Below are 12,704 nucleotides of genomic sequence, written 5' to 3' on the forward strand. Positions count from 1 at the left end.
GGAAGGAAGGAAGGAAGGAAGGAAGGAAGGAAGGAAGAAATAATCAGATCCATTCAGTGATAAAAATATAATTCAAAATATTTAAGGTAGGAGGATTTTTAATATGGAGATAGCTAGGATTCTCTTTAGGTACATTGAAAAACTGGTTGTTGGTCTTCATGTATGAAAGGTTCTTAATTCCTTATAGCAACTAAAGATTCTCTCTGGAGTCTTCTGTTCTAGAGCTAATCTCCCACTTCCTTCATTATTTAGGGGCTCACACATTCCTTTTTTGTTTCTCAGGCTCCTAAAATGTTTTTCACGACTCTCTCCAGTCTTTTTCGGCATTTGTATTCCTGATCACATGCGTTACTCTTGGGTTCAGGTGAACGAAATTAGTCGTGTCTGATGTTCTTTTCATGATATCGGTTATTCCAGAGGTTGGCAGCACTCAGCCTCTGCCAGGGAAGTTGTTAAAAGGTTAAGTCACCTTTATTTAAATTAGACAAGGGCATTTCAATTAGGATGGCTTCGAATCAAAGAATTTAATATAAATATTTGACCTGTTCCCAAGAAGTACAAGGAGAAGACATACTGGGATAACAAGGAGATCACCAAGGTTTCAATTTTATTAATTGTTTTGGGTACCTGCTGCATGCACGCACACACGCATAGCATCTAAGAGGCACCCTGTGGTTGCAAGAGAAGAAAGGCTGCGGCTCAGAGGAAATAGCTAGAAAAGGGTTCCAGGGTAACGCAGACACGAGCGCATTAGAAAATGAAAAACATTAGATGTCATAGCCCTTATGGAACTTAATGGAAATGCAAGGACATTCTACGTCTAGACCGATTAAGATAATTGAGAATGAAGTAGGCAGGCTTAAGTTGAACCTCAAGAAAAAAAAAAATAGCCAACATTTATTGATTGCTTACTATGTACTAAATTCTGAATAACTTTAGTTCTCAAAACCATCCTATGCAGATACTGCTATTTAACAGATGAGGAACCAGCACAGTAAAGGTAAGCATTTTGCTCCGAGGCATACATCTAGGAATTAGAATTCAACCCGAATAAACTGGCTCCAGAGTCTCCTCTAAACCACAATGCCATATTGCTTCTTAGCATATGGCAGAGCTGTACTAGGATTTTCATGGGCCCACCTCGTTTATTCATCACAACAACCCTATGAGTGCAGGAACTGTTAATATTCCCATTTTGTAGATATGAAAAATAAAATTCAGAGCAGTCAAAAAACTTTCTCAAGCATACTCAGCTGATGAGTAGCAGCAGATCTGAGAGCTATAGCCAGGCAGCCTGACCAGAGCCCATGCTGCCTTCCGTCTGTGTGTGACGATCTATACTTTTCACGTACCAACCCTGGCAGGCAAGTTTGAGGCCAGAGCCAGTCTTACTCTTTTATTGTTTTCACTTTTAAACAATAGTAGATAACAATGGGGACCCATTGTAGTTATGCTTAACTTGCTTTTGTTTGGTAGTATGCACAACTCAGTATATATAATAAATGCTTTATTACAGTACTTTTCCATGGAGGAAAACACAAAGTACTTTCTAAATCTTCCCTAGTTAAATCCCCAAGCCTTTGCTGGGAGTGAGGGAGATGGAAATTCTCATCAATCATCTCCCCTAGAATAGATGGAGGAACGGAGGTAAGTGCTTCCCCCAACCTCATAGACTTAACATAAAGAAATTGGTCTAAATGGTGGGCCAAATTATCTTTTATTGTGTGCATATAAATGATGGTTAGAAATCCATATGCTATGTGAAACTAGGGAAATAAATTAGGCCGAGTCATCTAGGTTTGCTGAGACAGGTATTCAATACGAAGTTGTAAAACGGAAAGATCACTGTTAAAAATGATCTATAAAGACACGTTAAAATCAAGAGAAACATTTCATATGACATCATCTATGAGATGAATTAAATTTCCTGTTAATGTCAGGAAAAAAAATCCCAAAGCCAAATGTCAGATGAAGTGAAGATCAATAAAAATATTTTGATAAGTAAATGCAACAATGCCATTTAACACATGATTGGCAACTGCTGAAACATAAATTATCCAAATTTCCCATTGCTGCTTATGGGAAAATTATGCAGATTAGAACTTGATTAGGCTTATATCATGAGACTCAATTTGGACTTTTAATCTATTAAGCTCCAATAAATGAGGCATTTGAATAGCTCCCCTGAGCAAGTACAGTAATAGCCACAGCAGTCATTTTGCAGTATGTATTCCAACAAATTCTTCAGCAGCTGAAGTAAAGAAAATTCCATGTATACAAGCACACTGCTTTCTAACTTGTGTGTGTGTGTGTGTGTGTGTGTGTGTGTGTGTGTGTATATGGGTGGAGTGGGGTGGAATCCACCTGTAAAAGCTTGGTTCGAGAAAGAGATTTTTGGAAAAGTCTGCAAGAGAAATCTGGCCACAGAAAAACCTCAATTTAACCTTATAATATTTTTTTCATAGTAGTTTTCAGGGGCTTTCTGCAAATTTTGAGCCCTGAATCATGAAAGCCAGGCAACTGAACAGTGCTGACTCAATAAAATATGACTACTTACCAAAGAAGCAGCTTCCCCCTATACTGCCCAACTGACCGCTTTTCACTTAGGAGCCCCCAACATGATGGTAGAGATCGATGTAAAGGGAACTCCTCTGCCAATTTCAACTGTTATCTGCTTTACTCCAAATAACCCATGTGCTTAGAGCTGATAACTATCCCCTACCCAGAGCCTAAAGACAGAGCTTAGAAACCGTGTAAATAGGCAATTCTGAAAAACCTAAAACATATCATTGGGTCTCTTTTGCTTCTTTACCAATCATTCTACATTAGAGATGCAAGAGATTTTGAAATCCTCAAATCAATCTCTCCATTTTACAGGTGATGACTGAGGCTCAGAGCAGTGAAATTATTGTATCTAAAGTCACGGAGCCAGTTGGTGGCAGAGCCAGGATAGTTGATACTTGTTATCTGTCCCGCTTTAACTCCTTGTCTACATGAGGCATCCATTCCACAGTGTTTGGTGGTGGTGGTGGTGTGGGGAACAACCCTGTCCCCACCCTGGCCACAGGATGGCAACATGAAGCAAGATAGTCTCATTTTACAGCCAAATGGTCGGTCTCCAACATCCTGGCCATGTGTCTAATTTAGAGATGGGCCTGTACTCCAAACTGGGGCCAATCTGTGATCTCCTCAGGACCTTATATAAAAGATGTTAAAGATACTGCAGATGCAAAGCCAGAAGGATGTAAGGATGGGGCTGCTGATGACCATTTAGCCCACCATGGGCAAGTGAATAAAGAGGTGAAGAGAATTACACCGAGCTCTAACATCATTTAAGCTCCTGGGCTGAAAAGTGCCTAAGCTGGAAGCACCCCAGGTAAATGACTCCCTTTATACTTAAGCCTTTTTGAGCTTGATTTCTATCTCTTGCAACCAAAATGACCCAAATAGTACAGCAACATTTCTTGGTGAAATGTCTCATGCATGTCTGATTTTCTATTGAAACAAGTGACTATATCTTCATTTGAGAATTTTTGTTCACTTCCAGTGCCCAAGAACAAGACTTGAGCCAATATCCCACCCCTCCATTTCTTAATTTATAATAAGTAACATTGATACATTTAACAGTCCTGTTTTCTAGAGACTGTCTTTGAGGAATGCCTTGGGAAGCTGGTTCTACCCCCTGAGTAGAGTATCTCATCTTGTTTAGAGTTTGAGTTTTTGATTTGAACTAAACCAACCAATCGAAGTCCTCTACAGTTATTTGCCCATTACATTTCATAAGATACATTCAGCACTTAGACAAGTCTCACACACATGAAACAGGAGGGGAGGGAGGAGGGGAAAAAAGAAGGAAAGAAGGAAGGAAAGAAGGAAGAAAGAAGGAAGGAAGGAAGGAAGGAAAAAAAGACAAAGCTAGTCACAACTTAAATACAACTAAGACTACAGATTTGAAAAGAAACCGAATATTAACCTGGCAATGTCTTCATTTGCCCAAGAGCTCATGGTGTCACAGTGAATTCTCCACAACTTCTCAGTTGCTTTTTACCCCCTCCTAATTTATCTCACAACTTAAAAAAGAAGTGGTACATATATACAATGGAATATTACTCAGCCATAAGAAGAGATGAAATACTACCTTTGGCGACAACAGGGATGGATCTTGAGATAATCATGCTAAGCAAAGCAAGCCAGATAGAAAAAGTCAAGAACCATCTGATTTCACTAACATGTGGGATATAAAACAGAAAGCAACATATAAGTAAACAAGACAAACAAAAACTCAGAGACAGACAACAGTATGATTGTTACCAGAGGAAAAGAGTAAAGGGGTAGAAGACGGTAAAGGGGGCTCAATTATACAGCAATGAAAGAAGATTTGGCTTTGGGTGACGAACACACATTGCAATATACAGATTATATATTATAGAATTGTACACTTGAAACGTTAATTTTATTAACCAATGTCACTCTAATAAATTTAGTAAAAATTTAAAAAGTCACATAAAAAAAGAAAACAATGTGAATGTTAGGTTTTAGAAAATTGATTGTTGAGTATGCATCCACTAAAAAAATGCAGAAAATTATTTAATGACGTAGGAAAATGACCATGATAAAATATTTGTGGACAAACACAGATCACATAAAATATGTACAATCCATTTTTGAGGGAGAAAGTATTTATACATATAGAAACAAAACTAATGTGTCTACTTTCTTATGTTTGAATGGTAAAATTATAGAGAATGAATATTTTCTTCTTTTTGCTTATACGTTGTTGTTAAATTTTCTAACAAAATATTTTATTTATGCAATAAGAAAAAAAATTACCAAAATTATAAACTAATAGAAGAAAAAAAACTGAAACTTTGAACCTTATGTGATCTTTATGGGCTAAGAGCAGCTGGTTGTTACAGTGGATAGACTCACCTTGATGAACTGTAAGGATCCTAAAGGTCATTTTGAGAACCCACTTTCTTTAGAAGTTGAGGAAACTAAGATTCTAGGATGGAAGTGACCAGTCAGAAGTTACAGATTAAGGGGCCTTAGAAGAACAGACCATAAAAGAGTTTTCAGGGTTCTCACCTCTCTGCTATTTCAACTTCCCACCATTTTATAAGAACTGCTCAATCTCAGAGCTAAGGGTGCCGAGAGCTCATGTAACTCTAAAGAGTGCATGGGAATCTATGGTACCATGCACTTGGCTGAGAGGAGGAGCAGTCAGAGCTGGCTTCCATCACAGAAGACTGGCACTCGCTGATTCTCATCCCTGCTCCAACCAACCCTTACCTGCTTCAGAAAATCTGCCCACTCTCTTCCCTCCCATCCCAGCTCCTGCCCCTCTGTCACCTTCTCCAGAAGGACTGCCTTAACTAATTTCTCTCCCCACATTTAGTTACTTCATGAAGAATCAATCCACTCCCTTTATTCACTATCTTAAACTGCACAAATCACTACTAATTGTGTAGTGATTACTAGAAACTAATGTTTAATGTTTTTGAAGCATCTTTTATGTTCTCCTTTTTTTTTTATCTCAATACTCATTGGATCCTTCATTTCAATATGGGATGGAGTATGTATGCTTTTTCTTTACTGTTATTATTATTAATTCTTAATTCCTGTTCTGGACCCTCCCTTTTTGCTGCCACCACCAGAGGACAAAGACTGTTTTGCCATTAATATAGGATCTCCTCTTTCATGCTGGGTCATATTTCCAGTAAACTAGAGGCATACTATGCCAGGGAAAAGGTAGACATATACACTGCAAGACAGTGATATGAAGTGGATACTAATAAAACACACAGAAACCTCCCTTGTGCTGCCAAGACTATATACATATCATTTTGTTTCCATTACATCAATTTTTTTCTCCCCCCTTTGTGAACATTAATCAAAGAAATGCAAAGAGCTCATTAAAGTGATAGATTGACTGAAAATGTAACCACCTTTACATTATAAACAGTTTCTTTATGTTCTCAGTGCCATGGGCTTTGTTTTTCAGCATTTGTCATGTCCTTTTACATCTAAAACACCAAATGCCAAATGGGCCCCAGTTGTTTGGTTTAGTATGAATCAATGGCCAGTGTAGCAAAAACCAGAGCTACGAAATCGTAAGCAAACTAAAACATCCATATCTAAGCGCACAGAAAATTAAGTAGCTGTAAAGGATGGATTTGTCAAGTGATCCAAGGCATTGCCATGCAGTTCAGGAAAAGCAGAATCGCATCACCGACAACATTCAGCCAGCTGTCTCTGAAAGGTTCTAGAGACAGAACGCTTGGCCCAAGATAGTAACCAAGGTTCCAAACATTTGATCATCCTTGAAAAGAAAGCACTGTACATTTTTTCTTTTAAGTTTTAAAGGCTTTTCTGCATTTATATTATGCTGGCAGATGACTATATAACTGGGATCTTTGGGGTCAGGCATACACACACACACACACACAGAGTTCTCATTAAAGAAGAGGTTGATTGGTGCTAGTCTGATTTTGAGCAATTCTGTTTATACCATGAGCAATATTGTTGGACCATAACCTGAAATGAGCCATAACGTCATGAGTAAGAGCTTTAATTCTGGAGCTAAACTGTATGAGTTTAAGTGCTGCTTCGTTCAATTTCTAGTTTTATGATCTGGGCAATTTATTTAAATTTTGTGGCTCAATCTCCTCATCTGTAAAATGGGAGAGTAATATGTCATGAAGATTAAAAAGTTAAATAATACAGGTAAAGTGCTTACAACAGTGCCTGGCACAGAGTAAGCACACACTTTAAAAGTACTCACTTATTGTCTACAGCCATGCCAACCTGAACACACCCGATCTTGTCTGATCTCAGAAGCTAAGCAGGGTCATGCCTGGTTAGTACTTGGATGGGAGACCACCTAGGAAGACCGGGTACAGTAGGGGGTGAGGCGGGGAAGTACTAACTTATTTATGATGATGATGAGGAGGAGGATATCAACAATAGACTGGTACTGCTGACAAGAGAAATGGTCAGAGAATTAAAAATCATAGATTTCAGACCTAACTCCCCGCCAGAACTTAGAGGGATTCAATGTCTCATCCAAACTCGGTTTTCTCATCTGTAAAATCGAGGCAGACAAGGCAATACCTCAATCCCTTCTGGCTCTGGAAAACCGATCACCCTTTTTCTGGGGCATCATGTTTAGTATTAGAACCATGATAATTCTGAGTTTAATCCCTCAACATTCAGGAATGACTGCAGTCACCCATGAGTTTTTTAAATAAAGGAAATGGAAGACACAGCCCTCTCTCCCAGTATCCCGGCACATAGTTTATATCAACAAATACACTGATACATGCATGCAAGAGACATATACCAAATGCATTGCACCACGGCAACCATGCAGCTTGCATATCACAAGACATGACATTGTTTTCCCTCTCAGGAGTAGCCCATAAGACACGATCCTCCCTCCAGGAGCCCTGCATCCACTCCACTCGCTAATGACAATCTGGGTTCATCTCCTGCTGTGTGATCATAGTCATGGCAACTGTTCTGGTCCTCAGTTTCTTCATCTGTAAAATGGGGATGACTCTAAGGTCCCTTTCAGTGCAGAAGTTTATACTTCTTTCATGACCTCAAATTTAAAAGGTAACCTCTTACAGAATAAACTACAAGGAGAATCAAGAGGGTCTCTCTTCAGAGGCCCTCACAAGCTCTCATGTAGATCCTGTCTTTCAATTCAATTTTAAACCTTTGCCCAGAGAGAATGAAATTTCAGTGTCCAAACCAATGAGAAGGATGTACTTTCTCCAAAGTTGCTATAATGGCCAAAAAGGCCATAAATAACCATTTATTAAACAAACAGTAAGGGCTAAAGGAAGAGAAACCGCCACGATTAGGCCCCTGGGGCCTGCAGGCATGGTACATAACAGTGGGACTCTCTCATAATCCTGGCAATATGTTACCAGTTGTTCCATTTGCTTGAAGTTATCTTCATAATCAAGATGCTATCCCAGCCATCGTGGGCTTTAGAACTATTTTTAATTTTAATTTAAAGAGCAATTAAAGAAAGACAATGGATATGCGGGATAATAAAGTAAGTGATTAGCAGCATGCAAATGGCAAAGGCTTAATGATAATATGGTTCTAGTCTCCAAAGGGCTTGTGGAGAGAAAGCCCTTTCTACATGTGGTTGTTCAGCTAATGTGTCTCAACCCACAATTACAACATTGCTGACACCATTAACCAGTGAAACAACATCACTTCGCGAAATCCTTGTTGTCTCATTAAAATAGAAAGGGTCAGGTAATTTACCAGCGTTGTATGTCTAGTTTTGTTGTTGGTAATTAGCAAACATTGCCCAGCATGGACTCCCGCTGGGAGCTGGAGAAACTTTGTGAAATATTAAAGAGGAAAGTCTTTACATTTTACTGGAAAATTGAAAAGAGGTGCAGTAATATTCTCTCTGTCACTCCATTGCATTTAGTAAAATAAAAGAACAAGTTGAAACTCTTTATCTTAGGGAGAAATGTACAGGGTGCACTAGGAAGTCACTGTCCAAATCAATACCCTGATTCAGGCTGTATACTGGCCAACGAGGCCTTTGTCCCTATTTGCAAAAGGGGGTGGGGTGGGGAGGACAAGAAAATTACAAACCACATCTCTATTGTCCTTATGTTTTTTCGAATTAATCTCCTTGAAATAGAGGAAAGGGGCTATAAAAAGTTTTGTATTTGGAACGCTTTATGATTTAAATAAGCACCAGAATTGTTTATTCGAAAAGTTATTTATATGTATTTTGAAATGTAGGGATTGAGAAATATATCCCAGGGCCCTGACTTCCTGCCTCCCTGCTTCCTAATGAAAGCCTCTATAGACACTGGCACTGAGACCCCGCCCGAAACATCCGCCAACAATTGGTGTGTTGTCAGGAAGCAGAATGGTATCTTATTCTTTAAATGGAACTTTTGGAACATAAAGCACATTCCAATAAATGTGAACAGAAAATTATGAATTCATTAAACTACTTTGGTATCTTACGCTATATATAATATTTATATTCCGACTACTGTAAAATATGCTTTAATATCTTTAGGCAACTATAAAGACTTAAATATTTATAAAATGGCTAAAGATAAAGTATAACACTCTTATTCCTACATACAGATGATGTAAGGCGTGCAATCAAAGACAATAACACTCTCTGCCCATTTGTCATCTTAAAGGAGCCGATCAACGCGCCATCCCTCGTGTGCCATCTACATAAGAGTTGTTGCCGACACAGGCAACTCCAGAGGACTTTGCGCCTTAAAAACTACCTAGAGTGCTATACTTCACAGAAAACAGGGCTTTCTGAAAATGGAGACAAAACAATAAATTTGCAGGCAAAACAGCTCCAAGAGGGGCTTCAAAATACTGCTGTGTTTATCTGTGGGACATCATGGAGCGGGAGGCTTTTTGATTTAATATTTCATAATACAGAGGTGGTTGCTTCCTTGCATGGTATATAATTAATGCTCTTAAGAAGGAGGGTTTCCTTTAAAAATTCTTCATTATTCTAAATGCAAATAAATAAATAAATAGATAAACAAAGACACACACCTGGACTTCCTTTAGAAATGTGGAACCACCTCATATAATCCCAATAAATAGAAAGCCACCATGAATTTATAATCACATGGGGCCTATTAAAAGTAGGTTTATAGATTAAATGTGAAACTTCAACCCTGACATGTTCATTACTTACCTTCTTTGCTTGTCCTTAGACCCACGATCTGATTAATTTTCAAAATTCTTCCATTTCCTATGCCCATTAGGCATTCAGAGTACTACCTGCACCCACTTGCCTTGATCCCTTGCATGCACATCCCCCTGGTTCATTTGCGCTGCTCTTTCTGGATCAGGATGGTGTAAGGTTGGGAACAACCTGGAAGTTTATTAGCCAAAGTTCATTTCTCATATACCCTGCATTTTCATAACACCCATTTTATGCTTTCCAAACTTCCCAGCAATCAATCACCCTTTGGAGGCTGCTGCTTCTCTGGAGAATTAAGTTTAGTGAATGAGCAGCTCAAGTAAAAGCATCATAGATGATTACCTTGCGTAAAAATGAAGCTAGGCCTGTGCTTCTCACCTTGGGCTACAGGTCAGAATCTCTGATGCCTGCATCCTATACCCAGGGTTTAATTTAATTGCTCTGGGATGTGGCTTGGGCATGGAAAGGTTTAAAAGTTCCTATAACCAATTTAAAAGTTGATTGCAATGTGCATCTAAGGTGGTACAACCACTGAGCTAGGTATATTTCTGCATAAATCTAGAGGAGGCAAAGGGAGGGCCAGAGAGAAAATCCATCATTTATTAGCTATTTAAAAGGATCCAAGACTAAGAACTAATAATTTCCCAAGTCTCTTGACTGAGGGTCAAAATTACTTTTTTTCAGGGAAAAAGAGGCCAAAGAGGGAAGCCAGGTGCCACCTGTCATCTTGCTAGAACAGCATGAACCCTATTCTGCCATAGCAAAGTAAGCAACTCTGGGTTGCTGTCATTTCTCCAAAAATTCAGGGTTCTTGCCATAACCAGTTGTCATACAGTGAACAGGATGAGGTCTTCTGTCAGCGAGCTGGCTGTGGCCTAGCCTCTCTGCTTCACAGAGCCGAACCACTGTGCGGTACCACACTAGCCTGTCTATGAAGGAAAAATCCTAGTGGTCACTCGATCTGCACCAGTTCTTCCTCAACTCCTCTGGAGGCTTTTCTAAGTTTATGTTACCTGAACTACTCACTTTCCAAGGACGTCTTCGTTTCCATCATTATCTATTTGCTATGCATATATATTGATAAGCAGAATCAACAATAATTCTGGCTGCTAGGTACAAATGGATAACACCAACTTACTATTTGTTATTTTGGGGGACCAAATAAAAGAAAATGGTAAAATTATCTAATAATAATAATAATAATAATAAAAGTTAATATTGCTTGATCTCTAGGTACATCCTAGGTACTAACTGCTTTTATCCATTCATTCAGGACTGGCATGCATGGTTGGGCAGTGAACAACAGCTCATCTAAGTGGGTATCATTCATATCATGGACATGATATATTTGCATATTTATTACCATATTTTTCCTGAAGTATGGCAGAAAAATGTATTGCACAAATATAATCAGTATATAAGAGAATTTGTCAATGGATGGAATAAAAGTGTCTTGAGAAGGGAATGACTTTTTCTGACTCATGTAAAGGTACAATATGGATTAGAGAAAGCCTTATATCTCATTTCCTACTCCCAGAAATTTGATAAGCCAGGTGCAATTAGTCTCAGTATTCTTAGTGAGAAAACTCAGGGGCAAAGTGGTTAAATAGTTGTGCCAGGCTTAGTAGGTGACATTGCTGGCATTCAAACCCAAGCTGCTAGTTCTAGAGCCCACATGTGCCACGGTTAAACTTGACGGCAAAGTGCTACTTCTACAATCCTTGATGTTTTATCAACCCTTCTGCAGCCATCATCACTGGATTCACACACACTTCCTCAGGGTATTTAGGTGTGGCCACTTTAACATCTTCATCTAATAGATGAAGAAATGAAATCATGGAGTGTTTATTCAGAGTCTAATAACACATAACTTCACAGAAGTAGGGCTGAAAACCTGGTTCTTTGACCCTACACAATTGATTGTGTTGTCACTTTGACAGCCCCGTTGTGATTCACCATCATAAACTAGAACAACACAACTTATCCACTGTATTTCTCCTGACCAGGTGTGAGAGTGTCGTTTGCTAGTCTGCAGCTGAGAGGAGTGTCCATATCTACGTGGCTAGAAAAGCTCTCAGGAACCATTCAAAGCTTCCTGGAGCAGAAAGTAGAGATGTTTTCTGCCCTTTATTGAACTATTGTAGGTCTCAATCCTACAGCAGATTTAGGCCCTGGGCTGGTACTGTGCAATAGTTCCTGGAGTGAAACCAATAAATGGTTTAGAATCAGGAGCTATCAGTAAAGGCTAACAGGATGTGAAGTGTTATACTAGAAAATGCTTGGACAAGTCTGACCACAGCTCTTACTGACAAGTTAAACATCTTCCATCTTTGTAACTCTTGCCAGTGTCCAGCTATCAGTGAATAGAGAGTGACTGAAGCCTGGAAGGAAAAGATGTAGTATTTAATAAGCATATCAAAGTGCTTTATGTTATTTGAGGTCAAACGAAGACAAAGTAGGCTGCAAACAACAGATGCCAGGATTAAATCATTTATTTGCTCACTCCACAAACCTCTACCAAGCAACTACTAGGTGTGAAGTGCTGTGCTAAGCATTTATTTCTGACCATTGATGAAAGTGGGGAAGTCAGTAAGATAACAGGATAGGCCCTTTCTTCTAAGGGCCTATCCAACTGAACAGTGACCTCACTTGTAATCATTTTCCTGAGACCTTATAGCCCTCTCAGTTATATCATCAGTGGACACATAGCCAAGGGTCCCTCTCTGAATACACTTGGACTTTCCTGTTTATGTGCCTTCTCTCACTCAGCCTTGGTCTCTTCCACCTGCCCCTTTACTTTGGATAATTATACCTACTTTCAAATTCAAATCCACTTACTCTGGAGCTCCCCCAGCAAAACATCCCCAGCCCAAAGCAACCTCTGCCTTCTCATAACACATCGTGTGGTGACATCCATGTGACACAATATCTGGTAGAAAATCTTTACTGGAGATACGTAACAGGATGCCCAATGACTATGATA

General features: G+C 39.1%; 1 protein-coding gene and 1 pseudogene across 10 annotated transcripts in view; one reads left to right on the forward strand and one right to left on the reverse strand.

Moving 5' to 3' along the window:
• The window catches only part of KCNMA1 (potassium calcium-activated channel subfamily M alpha 1), a 686,119-nt gene that overhangs the window by 40,848 nt on the left and 632,567 nt on the right, over nucleotides 1–12,704 (reverse strand). The gene's annotated exons all lie outside the window — the stretch shown is intronic.
• Nucleotides 6,787–6,905, forward strand: LOC120610155 (uncharacterized; annotated as a pseudogene).

Source organism: Pteropus medius, unplaced genomic scaffold (assembly GCF_902729225.1).
Source record: "Pteropus medius unplaced genomic scaffold, Ma_sr-lr_union100, whole genome shotgun sequence".
Lineage (NCBI taxonomy): Eukaryota > Metazoa > Chordata > Mammalia > Chiroptera > Pteropodidae > Pteropus > Pteropus medius.